Genomic DNA, 19,390 nt, shown 5'->3' on the forward strand with positions numbered 1-19,390 from the left:
CTTCAATAACATAAATACACAAATAAATAATAACAATGATAACAAAATGAAATGAAAGCATTAAAAAGTAAACACGATTCTAAAACATTAATAAAGAAAATACCAGATGCCTAGGGGGCTCAGTTGTTTAAGCATCTGCCTTCAGCTCAGGGCATGATCCCAGGGTACTGGGATCGAGCCCTGCATATGGCTCCCTGCTCCCTGGGGAGCCTGGTTTTCCCTCTCCTAGTCCCCCTGCTTGTGATCTCACTCTCTCTCATTCTGTCAAATATATAAATAAACTTTAAAAAAAAAAAAAAGAAAAGAAAACACCTCATGTCAAGAGTAAGCTTTTTTTTTAATTCTCTTAGTAGGTAAGTGGGCTTTATCATTTGAATTATGCTAGCAAGCAGGTCCGCAATGAGCCACGAGAAGAACAGAGTGGCCTTCTATTGTATAATTTGAAGATCAACAAAAATAATCCTTCGGCAAATATCTCCTCTGCTACTTAAACTTGGCATTGCATTCCATTCCTATGCAAATTAACAACCAACTATAAGGTTCTTGGTTCCTGGAGACCCATGGGGGCTGCTCCTCTCAGCAATGGCCCTCAAACTTCAGCATTCCATAACAATGACTGAGAAAGCTGATTCAAAAGGCAGATTGGGAGGGTTTAATATGGGGCCCAAGAATCTCGCATTTAAATAACTATTTCAACTGATTAAGATGGCAATCATCCTAGAACCACTTTTTGAAAAATACTGCTGTAGAAGATGAATAGTTATCCATTCATATGCCTGGAAATCATCCCAGCGCTGTCTCCCTGTTAGCCCCTTTCTAATGGTGGATAATATAAGACAAAGGGCAGGAAAATCTAAGAGAGAGAAGGCATTAGAGTGATGACACCTAACCGGAAACAGTTTTGAAGGTGCCAGACCAAGAAAGGATACAAGTTATTTGAGTTTTGGACGGCATTGTCCAATAGAATTCCCTGCAATAATGGAAAATGTTTTATATGCACATGCTCCAATACAGTAGCCACATGTCACATGGCTTTTGAGCATGTGAAATGTGGCCAGTCCAGCTGGGTAACTGAATTTCAAATTTCAAATTTTATTTAATTTTAATGAATTTTCATTTAAATGTATATAGTTACATGTGAGAGGGGCCATCCTACCCAACAGCACAGGACTAGAGGTTTGTCTAAGGCTGGGACAGGGATTTAGTGAAAAGAAAGTTGGTACTAAATCAAACTATTTCTAATTTACAATTTTGCCAAAGGTCAGCTTGATTATGTAGGATCACAGTATCTAATCTTGATATCATGCTACCAGGGAAGTCGTAAAATTGGTAAGATGTATTTAACTAATAGTTCCTCTATCATTCTGCCAGTCAAATAAATTGCTTTCAATACAGAAACCATTGAAGTGTATTTTCAAGAAATCCTAGTGACAGTTTGGTAAATGATAGGCAGAAGAAAAAATATTAGTGGTAAATATCCTTAGTAGATTCTTCAAAGTCTGTCAAGCTAAATTTTCAGTGGTCATTGAAAAATTTATTTTGAGTTTAGAAAATTTAAAAAGATCTTTGAGTGAGGAAACTTTATTTGTAATGGTGTTAACACTTATAGAACACTGACCAGATGAAAAGGAGAGCGTGAAGTGCTCTACACACACATTATTTGACTTAACCCAGATGGCACCAACACGTTCTACTAGTCGCATTTTGAGATGAAAGAATCAAAAAATCAGAGAAGTTAAGTAACCCGCCCAAATTGGCATAGCCAGTCAAGTTGAAACAAGGTCGGAAACAAAATCTGTTTGCCTCCAGATCACTATGCTAAGTTGCCTCTTTTTATTTAATCTTGGAATAGGGGATTTGACCAAAAACTTTCCTCAGACGTTTAGTATTTTTAAAAATCAGTTCTACTGTTTGATGACTAAAATAATAAATTTGAAATGCTAATAAATTGTTCTAATACTACTGCTCTTTCTAGGGAAGGTGACTTCTATGATGAGCAGGTCCTTCAACTCTAATGAGCACCTTAGTAAGTGGCAGTTTGTGATGATGAGTCTGAGGTGAGTTCTAGAGCTTGAGGGCTGGGGAAGCTGCCCTTCAAGAGTGGGAAGAAACTGAAATTCCTGAGACAGTTCTGAGGTAGGAAATGAGGAGAGATGGGACTGAGGAGGAAAGAGAAAGGAGAAACGTCATTATGAGTTTTAAGAGGATAAAGACAATGTGGATTAAAAGGCCAGTGATATTCCCCTGTGGCTGGTGGCTCGAGGACATTTTAAAATCAGACAAAGCTCACGCCCAGTTTAGTTACTTTGCTATCATATAAACCACGCCTCCTCTCCACCTACCCTCCTTTAAACTTTATTATTTTTTTAAAAGATTTTATTTATTTGAGAGAGAGAGAGAATGTGGGAGCATGAGCTGGGGAAGGAGCAGAGGGAAAGGGAGAAGCAGACTCCCTGCAAAGCAGGGAGCCCAACTTGTGGCTTGATCCTGGGACCCTGGGATCATGACCTGAGCTGAAAGCAGACGCTTAACCGACTGAGCCACCCAGGCGCCCCCTCCCTTTTAAGCTTTATTAAGTATCACTCAATTCAGTAATATTTGTGAAAGCCAAGTGTCAGAACAGACCCAAAGGTTATCTAGTTCAAGCTCCTCTCTGATACTTGGATGCCTCTTGAAACTTCCCTACCATGATCATGTTTGTTTGTTTTCTTTGAACTCTCCAGTTAAAAAGAACTCAAGAACTCAAGAACTCCTGCAATAACACCTGAGAAATAATCACCTGAGAAACTTACCTTCTCATAGTCATATTTTTATTGTTTGGAGCTGTATTGAATGACTGAAATTTCTGATCTATGTGACTGCCGGTAACTTCTGACTCTTTCCCCCCTCCCATCCCAGTTAACACATCCCTAATTCCACCAACCATTTCTCAGGATATTTTGGGGCGCCTGGGTGGCTCAGTCAGTTAAGCGATGTCTTTGGCTCGGGTCATGATCTCAGGTTCCTGGGATCGAGCTGTGCATTGGGCTCCCTGCTCAGCGGGAAGCCTGCTTCACCTTCTCCCACTCCCCCTGCTTGTGTTCCCTCTCTTGCTATCTCTCTCTCTCTGTAAAATAAATAAAATCTTAAAAAAAAAAAAAGATATTTTATGAGGACTTTAGTCATTCCAAATACTCATTCTGGAATAATTTTCAGCTTTTCCATGGTCCTCAAAATACGATATCCAAATTCAAACAGAACTGCAAGAATAATCTGACCAACACAGTATAGATCTGGGTTCTCACCACCATCTCAATAGATCCATCAATCTCGGAACACAATCTAAGCTTTAGTTTAGTCATTCTTTGACAACTGTATCTAATGGCTTAAGGGTAATGTCAATTTTTTTCTGTGTTTCCACTTAGCCCTCATTATGAATCTGACTGTAATTTTTTTTTTACACTGTACAAAAGAATCTTTGCAGCATAAAGGAAAGAGCATGAACTTCAAACTTAGAGAGCTACCCATTTGCATTCAGTCTACATTGTATTAGCTCTGTGACCTTAAAGAAGCTACTTAATCTCTCTGAGACTTGGTTTCAATGTTTGGATAGGAGTATGATGATGTCTAGTTGTTTCGTTTTATCATGAGCCTTAAATGCACTATATGTGTGAAATAACTAGCATGATGTCAAAGTGCAGCTCTCTTCCCTTTGGTGCAGCATGTTATTTTGACCCAGGGTCAAGCTCATCAACATTTTTCTACATTAATTTCATAATTCATTGAATTAGCTATTCTTCTCAGGATTTCAGCATCTATGAAATTTAACATGCTTTCAAAATTTCCATCTAAGTTATTGAAAATAATGCTAATAAGACAAAACAAATAGTGATGTTTTCTAGTAAGAAATCTTCCAAGCTTGTGTTAACCAAGTGTTTACTGATCGGAAAAAAAAAAAAAAAAGTAAGAAAAATAAAACTCTTAAATTCAGTGAAGCACAAAGGAGTTCTCATGCACAAGATGGTCATATAAAGACTGGATGTTGTAATATTGGGTAGAATCCAAATGCTTCCTACATAGCATCTCATTCAATGCTCATATCATATCAAGTTTTTGTAGTAGACTGGAAAGATATTATCACCCCTATTTTATGGAGCTTAAAGGAGGTCACACAAATAAGATTTCACAATCCTTCTTCAATAATTACAAATCTTCATTTCAGTTACCCATTCTAGAATGTTATCTAAAACATGAAAGCATTTGTAGTTTATTATATCTACTTCTTCTACATAGAAAAAAATGCAATTAACTCATTTACCACATATTGGTTTTTAATCATCTACTTATGCCTGACACTGTCCTGGGTATCGAGGAAAGCAGCAAACAAAGGTCTGTGCTTTCATGGATATTTTGGTGGAATTCAAAGACAAGAAACAGACACACCATAAGAGACTCTTAACACTAGGAAACAAACTAAGGGTTGCTGGAGGGGAGGTGGGTGGAGGGAATGGGGTAACTGGGTGATAGGACATTAAGGAGGGCACGTGATGTGATGAGTACTGGGTGTTATATGCAACTGATGAATCACTAAATAACCTCTGAAACTAATAATACACTACATGTTAATTCATTAAATCTAAATTCAAAAAATAAAGTTTGCTTTATATGAAATTTTAAAAAATGAAAGACAAAAACAAATAAATAGTATGACAAGTAACAATACTTACTGAAAAAAAATAAAATAGGGAAATGGAATATGCAGTGACATGAGTGATGGTTGTCATGCCGCTTTAGTCAAGAATGGTTGGGAAGGAGCACCTGGGTGGCTCAGTCAGTTAAGCGTCTGATCTTGGTTTCAGCTCAGGTCATGATCTCAAGGTCCTGGGATGGAGCCCCGTGTCGGGCTCCATCCGTAGCGGGGAGTCTGCTTGAGGATCTCTCTCTCCCTCTCCCTCTGTCCCTCTTTCTGCTCACTCTTTCTCTCAAAAATAAATAAAGAAATCTTTAAAAAAAGAATGGTTGGGAAAACTCTGATAAACTCCATGGGTGCAGAAGCTGAGCATATCTGGGGAAACTGCATCCCTGCTGGTAGAGTCAGCAAGCTCAAAGATACTAAAGGGGAAGTATGTTTGGTTTGTTTAAAAGGTCGGTAAGACTAGGGCGCCTGGGTGGCTCAGATGGTTAAGCGTCTGCCTTCGGCTCAGGTCATGATCCCGGGGTCCTGGGATCGAGTCCCGCATCGGGCTCCCTGCTAGGCGGGGAGCCTGCTTCTCCCTCTGCCTCTCTCTCTCTCTCTCTCATGAATAAATAAATAAAATCTTTAAAAAAAAAAAAAAAGGTCGGTAAGACTAGGTTGGAGCAAATGACAAAATTGTGGTCATGGTAGTAAATAGATCAGGGAGTGGGGTCGACAGCAGGCACGGGCTTCTAAGCCATGGGAAGAAGTCTGGATTAACCATCAGAGAGACTTGACCAGAGGAGTGACATGGTCTGATGTATTCTTTACAAGGATCCCTCTGGCTGCTGTGGGCTGTACATGCAAGGGCAGAATAAGGTAGATTGCAAAATTGCAATCTATTGCAATAATCCAGAGAAGACATCATGCTATTCAGACTACAGTGAAAGTGATCAAGGTGATACAAATGCTCTGTGTTTTGACATTTTGAAAGCAGTGCCTCCAGATTTGCTACTGGTATTGCATGTCGGGTGTGGGAGGAAGAAAATTGTCAAGAATTATTTTGTCTTGAGTAACAGGAAGAATAGAATTGCTCGTTACTAAAGCTGAGAATCTGTAGGAGGAATCACAGATTTTAGGAGTTAAAAATCAGGAGTTTGTTTTGGATACGTAGAGTTTTGGATATCTGTCACATATACCTACCTGGAGTAGGCCTCTGTAGGAGTCTAGAATCTAAGTCTGGAGAGGCCCGGGCTAGAGGCCGGGGGGGTGGGGGGCGGGGGGGAAAGAATATCCAGAGAATGGATGATATTTAAGGCCATGAGAATGGATGTGGTCACTTAGTGAATGAGAGGAGACAGAGAAAAAAAGAGGGTGAAAGACCAGATATGCAACAGCCAGGAGGATGAGGAGGATTCGTGGCCAAGATGAGGCGGAGTAGCCAGTGGGGTAAAGGCAAGATGAAGAAAGTGTCACCAAAGGCGAAGGTGCTTGCTTGTATCACACACAATTTCCCAGTGCCACCGTCAGTAGTTCTTTGATCTCATCAGCTGGTATTGCCAAGATTCAAAGCCAGAATATGTGAATTTTTTAGACAAGTTGGATGCTCTCTTATCATTTGTCACCCGCCTTGCGGTACTGGAACCAGGAACTTTCTCTTGAAGGTTAGACCACAACGCATGCTTCACGGCTCAGGCTTCCCCAGCTAGAGCAACTGTGGCTGTATTTAGCTTTGACCCTTCTTTCATCTCAAATCCTTGTATTAGCTAAAACCAAGCTCCTATTCCTCATCACTGCCACCCATGGAGCAGAGCTAGACCTGCTATTCCCAGGAGACATGGCTCACAAGTTTATAAATAACACCAATAGCGGTGTTAAAGGCTAAATACATTTACACATGTGTGGTCACATTGCTTTTTGTTTGCCAACTTCATTTTATATAACCTGGACCAACAAAACCAACAAGAGAGGAAACACACAGGTATAAGGTCAATTCAAGGGTTCAACAAAGTGCTCCAAATGATAGAATCAGCAGATAAAATGCTTCACAGGTTGCTAAGATACCTTAATCTGGGAAAAGAATCAGAATTAAGTTTTTGTTAAGAGGTTTATCATTCCCTATCCTGATCCTTTGATAGAGATAGTCTATAGGAATCTTAGCTTAGCAATTATATGGCTGGTGTAATTGGGAAAAGTTAGAAAAGGGGTTTGAACAGAAAGATAATAGTTTAAGAATTTGAGAAGTCACTTGGGGAGAGTTAGGTCATCTTGAAATTGCTTTAGGCAAGTTTAAGCTGTTTAGAAGATTTTCTCTTTGTGAAGGAAAAAAAAACTAAGCAATAATATTCCCCTCTCTGGTTTTGCACCTGTTGGACTCGTACTGGTTGAGTAGAACAGTTATAAAATCTCTTTAATTAAGAATAAAGTGATATTAATGAATCTTGTTTTCATTTGCCCTTTGTAAAGAATTCTCGTTTTGCATGTTGTATATGCTGCTACTCACTTCAAGCTCTTTAATTTGCTTTTTACTTGGAAAAGGAAAAAGAGGCTGTTTCAGTCCTCGTTCATTCAAAGCAGTATCGATAGAAAAAATATCCAACCAAATTGCATATTTTAAGGTTTTTTATAAATGTTCATAAACCTATTAAAATTGTAAAACAAAGAACTCACACACCCTTTATTCCAATTTAATTATTTACAACCTCTCCCATTTGCTAGTTATTCTCTTTCTCTATTTCTCTCAATAGCTGGATGAGAGAGAGAGATTTCTCTCAATCGATGAATGAGAGAGAAACGGAAGAGAGAGACAGCAATGTATTTCTTTGTGAAAGTGAGTGACAGACATGGTGACGTTCCATCTCTAATGTTTCATTGTATATTTCCTGAGAACAAAGATATTCTCATGCTTAACCAAAGCACAAAATTAAGACATTTGACATTTATACGGTATTATGATCTAATCTAATCCAGAGTCTATATTCAAAGTGTGTCAATTCTTCCAATAAAATACTATATATAAAGATTATAAATTCTTACAAATCTAGGATCCATTCCAGGATGTCACATTACCTCTAGATATGATGCCTTTTTAATCTCTTTTAATCTGGAATATTTCCTCAGTCTGTATTTGTCATATATGACCTTGACATTTTTGAAGAGTACAGGCCATGGTTTTTAATAACCATAGAGATGTCTAATATATGAAATATAAATGGAGTTACACAGTTGTATCCATTGAGAAGGAATGTCAGTAACCATACCCCAATAACAAGGTGCACACATAGCACCCAGATCTTGGTTTTTTAAATACCATTTCCCACTAAAAAGAACCACAATTCCTGGGAGAAATAACTGATTATGATACTGGAGCTTATATTCTACTGGAATGTGAAAAATAAATAAGAAATAATTATATTACACAAGATAATTACAGATTTGAGAGGTCTTATAATGAAATTAAGAAAATAAGAGAGAGGTCAACTTTTGTTATGGTGGATAGAGAAGGACTCCTTGAATAAGTGCCATTTAAGTTGAGATCCAAAGAGGAGTCAAAAGGTCAGCTGTGTGAAGAATATGGGGAAGAAAATTCTAGGCATAAGAAACATAAAGTAAGAAGACCCTGGTGTAGAAAGCATTCAGTTTGGTCATGGAACAAAGGAAGCCACTATGGCAGGAGCATGGCACTGAGAGCTACTGATGGAGTGGTGGAGACACTGAGAAGAATGTGTTTGTGACGTTAGACAAGGTTGGAAGGATAGGCACGAATTGTTAAATCAAGCAATTTGGATGCTATTCTTGGTTCAATGGGAAAGTCTTGGAAAGATTTAATATGGATAGTGACATGACTTGATTCATGAGTTACAAGATCACTTTGGCTGCTTTGTTGGAAATAAACTAGAAAGGGTGTGAGAATGGAAGCAGAGACCAGATAGGAGACTACTGTGAAAACCCAAGCAAGACATAATGGTGGCCTGTACAAGGGTGCTGTCAACAGAGATTAAAAATTTGGACGGATTTAGATTACATTTTGGAGCTGCAAAGACTAGGATTTATCTTAGATTAAATGTGTAAGGTGGCTGAGGATAAGGAAAGGTAAAACGGAGATGTCCCAGGTTTCTATCTGAGAATCAAAGAGAAGAAAACCAACAGCTTCATTATGTGCATAATTTTAAGATGTGGTTTAGACACCAAATGGAAATATGAAATAGACAAAAATTCACAAATTCTAAAGGTCCCGTGGGATTTTTTACCTTTTGTATGAGATTAAGATAATAATACTTAGATGAGAACATCTGCATCATTTCACCAAAAATTAAAAATTGAAGGAAATCTTAGTCACCTTCAGATTTTCTGCAAATTTAAATAGCCCTATGTGCTTAAAAAAGATGAAATATTAAGGTTACCTACAATGATTTAAGGGGGAAATTATGAGAAAAATTACTTTTCTAAGATGGTCTGAAGAGCGACAATTGAATAAAGGAGACTATAAGTTAAACATTAGGGATTTTCTGAGCAAGAGTAATTCAAATCAGAATATCTTTTAAGGCCTTATGAAAGCTCCTTCGACTGAGACATTAAAAATGAGACTCTATAAAGCCTAGTTTTAAGAAGGAGAAAAAATATATTACAAGAGAGATAGAATAAATGTTCTAATAATGTTTTTAAAAGTATTATTATTATTTATGAAACCGAATCCAGTGAGTTAAGTGTTTCACCCTTTTCCAGGGTAACAACAATAGATCTTTGTGTAATTTCTTACAATTGGTGGAGGTGAAGTTAAATGGGACAGTGTAATTTTTTAAATGTCATTTCTGGAAGTTTTTATAATTCTGAGCAGAAAATATTAAGCTGCATATCTCACATAAAATGGGAATGTGCTAAAGAGAGGTAGGAAAAAATTAGTAATGCTCTGGGGAAAAAAAAAAACAAAACAAAACTAGATTTGCCTTTATTTGAGTGAAAGCAAAAACAGATCTTAGAAGAGAATGTGATAACACTTAGCTTTAAAAAATGTAGTTGTTATGAATCAATTAATTTGATCTTAATTGCAAAAAATTCTTTTCAAAAAAACTCTCATGTGAACATAATGTATTCTTTTTTTTTTTAGGCTTATTTACTTATTTTAAAGAGAGAGAGAAGGAGCATGAATGGGAGGAGGGGCAGAGGAAGAGACTCTCAAGCTGATTCCCAGCTGAGCGGGTACCCCGATGCAGGGCTCCATCTCGAGACCCTGAGATCATGACCTGAGCCAAAATCAAGAGTTGGAGGCTTAACCAACTGAACCATCCAAGTGCACCAATATAATGTATTCTTTAAAAACTGATGCATTATTTCCATTTTTAAGGTTAGATGCTGAAATTTTGTATTTATTATTCTCCCATTAATAATTTTACTTCTATTGAAAAGTTGTTTGAGATAAATTGTATTCTTGATACAGAGAATTGGTAATCTTTTCTTTATTGTACAAAGGCACATAAAATATTTTTTCAGTGAAAATTGTTTTAATATACCATTTCTATGAAAGCAGTGATTTCAATTAGAAATAAGTGTGGCATTATTTATGTATTGATACCCCAATTTGTTTCCAAAAGGATTTGAAGCAGAGTGTAACATTATGAATCTGGAAAGCAAAGCATCTCTGTCATCATATGCCATTCCACCTCAGTAAAAGGAGAGATGTAAGAGCCCTTTAAATGCCATGAAGAAAAGCAAGAGAAAAATCAATGCTGAAATGAGTAATTGAATGATGTTTGCAGGGGCTGAGTAGGTCATCATTAGGCATGACACGATTGTAACAAAATTCGTAGGGTTATTCAACCTAATGTACATGGTATCCAGTAAGACTAGACATTGCATTTACTACTTAGATTTACATAGTGCTTTAAAGAATCAGAATACAGTCATCAGGCTGATAGAAAGTGGAGGAAGACAGAATAATCAAACAGTATGATGACGCAGGGACAATGGGGGCATTGGAATGCAGTAAATATACGATCTTCTTGAGAATCTCAGAAAACCGCTTTGTGGCTAAAGTAAGACCACAGACCCTATAAAATAGAACAAAAAGCAGAAGAAATACAGCAAATAATGATATTTGAGAGAGTTTCTACGTCACATGCTTACAACACAAAGTTCTATCTCGAGAGTAAGATACACAACCTGATCTAGTACATGATCACTGGTTCAGCATCCACATGAGCATTGTCTGAGTTATCAAATCTTATATCATGAAACCAAAGCAGAGACACCCACTTTATGTGTTTTCCCGTCACCTCCTTTAGGCCCTCTTCTCCGATTGAGATCACGTTAACAACAACAACAACAAAAAGCAAACAATTGGACCCCTTAATTTTATCATTGCTTTACTGAGTTTGCTGCTAATGAGAAATCCCTAACTCCTTTTCTGTGACTTTTGAATACACAAATTTCCTGCAACCTTTCCATATACACTCCATTTTCGAACTCACCTCCAGGCCTCCACATTCAACCCAGAAAATAGTTGGGTTTTTGTTTCCTTTAACACTATTTTTGTGTGCACTCTTGCTCTGTATCATTATCTCTCTCTCAGTCTGGGGACCTCCATAAATTGGAAAGGCACACCTTCACTGTTTGAGATGGGATCTCTGTAACCCACCACTAGCGACCGTCCTGGGAGGATGTGCAGACACAAAGTACGCCAGCGTAGTCTTACCAGCCAGCCAGCATCCCCTTTCCTGCAGGAATACAAGGAACTGAATTGTCAGACCACAGTTATTATTTTTACACTTTCTGTATGAAGAGCAATTAGCTTACCATGAGTTGGAAAAATGTATGTGTTTATCCAAGACTATGTACTCCATTTTTCTAATTATTCGAAAATTAGTGCGAAGTATTTCAGAATCTACATTTTCAGACTAGGAAGATCTCAGTCATCTTGTCCCTGATCTCTAGACCCAAAGTAATGTTAGACGGACCCGAAATAAATTATTCTGGGGATGTACTTATATCAATAAAAATGGGAATATGTCCCAAAGCATTCGTACTGCATATCTTTTAAACTTTGCTTTAAGAAGAATCACAACTTGGATATGGAGAGCTCTAGAAAGTGTGAGTAAAATTGTTGCCATCTGATAAAAATGGTTTTCCAGATAAAGCAACCTTTAAAAACCTTTTCAAACTTTGAAAGAAAGGCTACCTAAGTCAGAAAAAATCAGACTTTCTCTGGAATGGATTTGATTAATGAATGTTATTCTAATAATTAATTATGTTGCCTTCTAACCTAAAGGACCTTAAAATGGAAATCTGAAAGTCACAATTCTATTTCCTATTCAAATATTATTTTCTACTGGGCCCTGGCCAAAAATTAATTATAGCTTAAATTATAGTTAATTTATTTCTACCTACCTCAAGGTATGTTAGAGTAATTAGTGAGAGCTGAAAAGATTAAACAGAACAGGAAAGTATTATAAAAACTGTGTTATGTGTTCTTATTGTTATACGCTGAAACCATATTTATGCATTTCTATAAATTATATTTATATTTCAAATTCTCCACATCTTATAGAATTTAGAATATGATTTTTATATTCTAAAAATAATTCCTGATGAAAACACTGAGTAAATTCAACTTTAAGACCAGTAAAAACAAAAACAAACAAAAAAAACCAATCTAAGGCATTTTATCATTTGTTATTTGAACAGTTGTAGTAAACTCACTAGAGAGGAATATGTAGTTGCAACCATCCACTGTATTTTCAAGATGCTCAGCAACCACGAAATGAATTTCACATCCAGACCATAATGAGAAAAAAGATTCCTGAATAATTTCCTATTTCTTGAATTGGATATGAATGAACAGAGAAGGCAGATCATTTCTAAAAACAACATCTCATCCAATGGACTGAATCTTTACAATCTTTGTATTAGGAGCCAACATTTGAAAAAAAGTATGCAATCATTTTGACATATCCAGGCAATACTTATTTTAAATATAGTTCATTTCTTTCAGACAACAACAAACTCTGTTTAGTTTTGTTTTGTTTGTTTCACAAATTGAGTAATAATAGCAACCTTCTCAAGTTCTCCAATGAACTTGCTTCCAGAAAAAAAAAAAAAAGGCATTTTTGTTATCCCTTCAACATCTTCCAGCAGATCCTATATAATTATAGCTATTAGCTCTGTGACCATCCACCAATATTTTTTCTCGTGACAACCCTCCCATCAGTTAAATGAAAAACTTCACTTTTTTAGTTGTTGTTCATATTGTTAGTATTGGACTTAACCACTTTGTGTATGGTTAGTTGTCCATATACCTGATAGATTGGAACCCAGTTGCCCACCTTCTTACTAAAGACATGTCATTTAACCTTTTTCAGCCTCACGTTCTCATGTATAATGTGGGAATAACGATGACATGCCCTTCATAGGGATAAAAAACCATTGAATCAAATAATGAATATAAAGTGTTCACGGCAGTGCCTGACATACAGTAAGTGCTCAATACACGTTTCTGGTTGTTACATGCAAAATATCTACTGTGCTTGACACAGAGTAGATAATTAATAAATTCGAATTCTTACCTTACTCTATATTCCTTCGGTATTTATTTATTTATTTATTTATTTATTAAAGATTTATTTATTTATTTATTTGAGAGAGAGAGAATGAGAGACAGAGAGCATGAGAGGGAGGAGGGTCAGAGGGAGAAGCAGACTCCCTGCCGAGCAGGGAGCCCGATGCGGGACTCGATCCCGGGACTCCGGGATCATGACCTGAGCCGAAGGCAGTCGCTCAACCAACTGAGCCACCCAGGCGCCCCTTCCTTTGGTATTTATGGATTCAGTTAGTCCTGAGTATACTACACTGGTTTGTATTACTTTACATTAGAGGTCCCTAATACATTATGGTTCTCTTGTGTGTTTCTCTTTATATACAAAAAAGTTATGTGGTAATACACGCTTGGAAAATGCAGGACAAATTTAAAGAGAGCTCTCAATTTCGTTAATATGTTAATGGACATTGTAAATCTCCAATAGCAGCTATGCAGCTCTCTTAATATCTACTTGACCAATTTCCACTTCCACCACCTTTCTTTAAAACAGTCTCTCCAATGTTGCCCTATAATTTTTACCTGCTTGCTTAGTTTTTAATGCCTAGAGACATTAGTTGCATATGGGTTCATCAAGGGAAGTGATTGGACCTCTGATTGCCTCTCCATCTTTTTATAGCCTATGAGTTGGTGACACGTTGGGGATTTTATCTTCAAACATCAACCTGGCTTGCATATTTACACTGTTGACTGATGCAGCCACTCCTTCTCATCTGCTTCTTAGAACCAGCAGTGAGGGAGCCCCCTAAGTATAGGACTCCTGCCACTATTCCCAACCTCTTTGGATATCTGTATGGCTCTCTGGCACTGAGTTGTTAGGGAAGCAGAAATCCTGATCCATGAAGAAAATTGCTTCTGCTCTCCTCCTCATTCTTTCCCATGCTCCAGACCGAAAGTGCTAGGCTCCCTGTCAAGTCCTCAATTGGAGGATCAGGTTTTGTGTAAGGAAATCTAACGTGACAGAAATCCTATGAGATTTCCTCCAGAAATTCCTAAGTAGGTGATCCATTAAGGGTGGAATTTTCTACAAGAGTCAGGCATTACCGGGTCTCACTAGGGATTTAAATGGCCCCAAATGACAGCAAAACCTAAATCCCTTGAGGGCTCCTAAAGAATAGGTTTATGAAGAGCTGGAGTGAAATATCTAGGTCTACAAAAAACCTCCGGAGTCATATTTTAAAATATCTGCACAATCAGTTTTGCATATAGGAACAGTAGAAATCTACTGACAAAAGTAGTATATGGGAGTACATTTAGGGGAAAGATCATTGTATCTCTTCTTGTCATTAGAACATTTCATAATGAAATGCTCATTACACTTCTCTCTGTATTACAAAGTTTTGCAATTAATATTGATGCATATATACAGATACCTTAAGTTCACATAGAGCTACTATAGAAAGAATACCTTGAGGAAGAAATTTTCTAGTAACTCTCAGCCCAGCGATTTTGTTAGTAAACATTTTTACAAGGCCAAAGGAAAATAAGGGAGGAAAAGATGCTTTCCTTTAACAACATTTCTATATTTTATTTGAGATATAAAAGCAAAAATAAATTAGTCTGACATTCAAACTAAGGAACACCCTCCATCTCGAGATTAAAACTATGATATTTCTGGGTAAGTTTGACAAAATTTGTTGCCAGAGAGCTTTCCACCGCTTTGTCACCTGCTCCTCCCTTGTATCCACTAACTATTTTAGGCCTTGGTGAGCTATAGGGCTGGGTGCTCCTCAGCAGCACAGGGATGCAAAAAAAGATAATAGTCCTTAATTTTGTAGTAACTATACTGTCATTGAAGATGAGTTTCAAGGGGAAGAGTGAGTTTTCTGAAGGAGTTTTTGCCTTGAGAGCTGCTTTTGCACACAATGCCACCCTCGGGTGAATATTTTGGAGGGGTTATCTCATGCTAACACCATGCTTCCACCTTTCATTAATTTTTCATCAGAGACAAACAGCACTTTAAACCCTGTATCTTAAAGACTTTTTTAACTTTAGTATATATAAGGGCTTCATCTGTTTTCCAGAGTAGTAACATCTTTGCTGACTAATAAGTACAGCTTTCATGCAATGCTTCAACTCAGATCTTAACGCGTAGCAAGAAAGAAAAGTTGTGTTGCTTGTATGGATCACTTTAATTAAAAAAAAAAAAAGTAGAACACTCTTCCTCCAGAATTTTCCTTTTCCAAATACAGCTTGCAAACCAATGGCCACAATACTTGATTTCAAGCCCATTGGTACAGGGTCATCTGTTTGAAGAAGGTGTTACCTCAGCACAAAGACCTCGTGTTTTTATGGCCAAGCGAAGAGCAACATGCTACAGGGGCCATGTCGGGAACATGCTAGGTGCTGCTTCATTTATTTCAGACCTAATTTTAAGAAAGCAAATTAGCTTAGATTCAGCACTGTTACCATAAATTATAGTTCCTGAGTAGACGAAATTAACTGGGGAAGCAAATGTGAATGAAAATACATTCCCTAAAAGTTCCCCAATTCTGTTTCTGACCATTTAAAAGAGGAAGATAGGATTTGTATTAAGCCCTCCATCAGTAAAATAAAAATAAAAATATTAACCTTTACCATTGGTGTTGCTGGGAACACCTCTCTTTTTATTTCATAGAGGAGTAAACAGTCACATAAAGTATTCATTAATAGCCAGGAAACAAATTAGACTTTCCCTTAGGCAGCCTTAACTAATGCACTCATCTTTATTAGAGAAGGTTTTAATTGAGTAATATTTCAAAAATCAGAACAAACTTAAATATATTTCTCTTTTCACTCTATCCTAATTTGGTACTCAAATCCATCCCGATGGTTCATTTAGACCAATACATTATAACTATCAATACTTGAAATAAATCTTTGACACATTCAAAAATTTTCCTTTTTATTGTCTTAATGAACTGCTTTGCAAGATTTTTTTTTCTTTTGCTCTGGAATGTATCAGAATCTTAGAGAAATTAGAACAATAAGAATATACCTATAAATGTATTCACACATAAAAGACATAAAGATAATATATAGCATAGATATGTATATATGTATGTGTGTGTGTATGTGTGTGTATTTGTAATGTTCTACAAGAGATAAACGTATTATAAGTTATTCTGGTAAAATGATTTTCTTAGCCACCTTAACTTTTAAAAATTTTTTTAATTCTACTTTTTATTTTGAAGTACTGTAAAACTTTAGAGAAAAGTTGCAGTAATACCTGCTCGCATTATCCTCAGCGTACTTACCCACCCAACACACCAACAGCACCGCAAATCCTTGGCCCCGCCCCCTGAACGCAGTAACTGCCCTGGCCAAATCCTCGACCCAGACCAAGGGCAAGCAAAATGGACCAGATTAACTTTTCCAATATCATTTCAATTTTATTGAGGAATGCCATAAGTTGCCAGATGAGTCTTCCGCTTCAAGTCAAGATTGTGTAATCTCCATTTCACCCATCCCCTCTTTTCTTGTCAAGTTCTAAGAAAGAATCCTCATCAGAATTTGATCCAGATTACCAGCTCTACATTTTTTTTTTCAAAAGAAGCACCATGAAGTTTGTGAAGTTTTAAATGACAAATTATATTTCTAGTCTTCTTTCACAATCAGTAACTGTAGCAAACACTGGGAGAAAAAAAAAAAAAACATGAGAAAAATATGAGAAAATCAATTTTATATCCGCAATTACAGGAAATAAACTCTATGGCATATTCTTCTTGATTGGATTGGATCTGAATCATCAAATGAAAGACTTTTTATCCATTTGGCTTATTCATAGAATGTGCTTTATTACATCATATAGTAAACTGGAAGATATTGGGCGAGTCTTTTAACTACTCACCAAAGCTCATTTAGTAAAAGACCACCTCTGGTGCTCTATATGTTATGATAGAGGCTTAGAGAAGAAAATGTATTTTATAGCTATTATCAATATTAGTTACAATGCCTTCTTCTGTTGTGCTAAGGAAGATATTTTGTATAAAAATAAAAGAAGCCAGTGACCTAGGAGGTAAATGATTTGCCTAATGTCACAGAGAGGTTGAGCAACAGAGAGAGATCAAACCAGTGGAACACGTTACTCCCATAAATGCATATAATTGATAAGAGAGTTCCTAATCCCTTTGGCACACAGGAAGACGTTACTTATATGTCTTTTGGGGTAAAAAGGGATGTAAAGCCACAGGGTTTTTTGTGTTTTTTTTATGTCTCTTCCATGGTAGATGGGTGCATTTGAATTAAATAAAATCCCTTAGTATCCAGAGAAATCTGCCAAAAAATAAGGTGAAAGGACTACCAAGCTTAATATTTTTTTTTCTTGAATAGGAGGAATGAAGTAAAGTGTTCAGCCACTCTGAAACTGTATCCTAAATGTAAGAAATCATGTTTGTCCCCAAATAAAGTCATATGATAAACACATGTGCTTGTAAAACAGCCCACTCCAAACCACGTACCGAAGTGAAAAGAGTTGAAGATGTATTTTATTTGATGAGCCATATACAAATCTTGGTATATGTTCACAACCTCATTAAACAAATGCAGCTCCTTTGGAACAAACCAAACATGGTCACAAACTTCCTGAGCCTATTTTGGGAAACAGAACTGCTGGGCAAGTTGAGTTCCAGGCCACAGACCAACCACAAGAGCCACAAGTATGGCTGGGGGGATAAATTTGGAAACCCATCGTGCAGAGCCTGGGATATTCCTTGCAGGACTGGGGGCAGACCAGTGAGCAGTCATTCAGAGAATTACCGTATTTATTCATATAGGACATATCTGAAAAGTGGAAGCTAGAACGTTGACACTCTTTCTTGTTCTATACCCTAATGTCACCTGTGGTTGAAAACCAATACTGTAAAATTTGGCTGGCTGGGTGAAACAAATACATTTCAGCTCTGCAAATACACATACACACACACACACAGAGACACATGGGAAATGTGTCTATTTCTTTTTTTTTTTTAAAGTTTATATTTATTTATTTGACAGAGACACAGCGAGAGAGGAAACAAAGTGGGGGCAGCGGGAGAGGGAGAAGCAGGCTCCCCGCAGAGTGGGGAGCCCGATGTGGGGCTCGATCCCAGGACCCTGGGATCATGACCTGAGCCGAAGGCAGACGCTTAACGACTGAGCCACCCAGGTGCCCCGAAATGTGTCTATTTCTAAATAGGATATTAATTTTGACCTATTCTTATAGGTCAAATATATTATTAATGCCCTGGCATTTTTTAAAGTTTCAGATCAGATTTTCTCCAAGTGTCCAAGGACCTCTGTGGTATGTTGACATATTCCTGGGGATTCAAGTAGTCTCTTAATTTTTTTTTCAATGTTAGATTTTCACTGCTCTGATAACCTTTAAAAACTTAATACAGCATATTCTGGATCGTCTGGAGGATCCCAAACTGCCATTTGATTTGTGCTTACAAACAAATTGATGCCACATGGTATTTCCAAAGGGGGGAGAAGTGGCTTTAATATATAAACCATGCATTCACCCTCAAATGAAGGCCAAATGCTGTCATGATTTACTGTACAAAAGAAGTTTTCACAGCAGTTCCCAAAGGGCAAATCGGGGTGAACTGAATCATCACATAACACATGGTAATGTAGACCTCGCAGTCCCAGCCACAGGGAAGGCTGTAAAGGCAGTTCTTTGTGCCAGGACCTCTGGCTTCCACTTCCATAGCATATTTAGAGCATGCCTCAGGGGTCCAGGGAATCCAGAGATGGCCATCTGCAGCAGGCATCCTGTAGGACGTGTTTTGCAGAAGGCTTTAGCGGAGCACATTTTCATGTAATGGGGGCATACAGAGAAGCTCACCTTTAAGCATAGTACAGAATTATGGAATAGCAAATTTGGGCAAAAATAACTAAAATGAAAGAAATATCCTTGACAGAGGCTTTGTCATGCAAATTAGGTCTATTTAAGAATTCAATGTGCAGCAATTATAGATTAAAAGACTGAGAACTTTCTGGAAGCAGGGATCCCATGCTATTATGCTCAATAATGTTTGAGCACAGTTGTAAGACAGGCTGTAAACGTTGGTGAAACATGGTCCTTACCCTCCTTCCTTTAAGGAAGAAGACAATCTCCTAAAGAACTAGTTTCAGTACAGTTTGGATGCTATGGAAGAAAGAGAAGAGCACTTTTCTAGCCTGATACA

The 19,390-nt window shown here is 37.3% G+C and overlaps 1 long non-coding RNA gene across 13 annotated transcripts in view; it reads right to left on the bottom strand.

The window, feature by feature from the left end:
- Positions 1–16,595: 16,595 nt before the first annotated feature.
- Positions 16,596–19,390, bottom strand: part of LOC115940549 (uncharacterized) — a 48,310-nt gene continuing 45,515 nt past the window's right edge. For all 13 annotated transcript variants that reach the window (XR_014144234.1, XR_014144232.1, XR_014144238.1 and 10 more), the window contains one exon: positions 16,596–16,853. This is a non-coding gene — a long non-coding RNA (uncharacterized LOC115940549). The remainder of the gene's footprint in view (positions 16,854–19,390) is intronic.

Source organism: Leptonychotes weddellii, chromosome 4, assembly GCF_054177405.1.
Source record: "Leptonychotes weddellii isolate Sample4059 chromosome 4, ASM5417740v2, whole genome shotgun sequence".
NCBI classification, from domain to species: domain Eukaryota; kingdom Metazoa; phylum Chordata; class Mammalia; order Carnivora; family Phocidae; genus Leptonychotes; species Leptonychotes weddellii.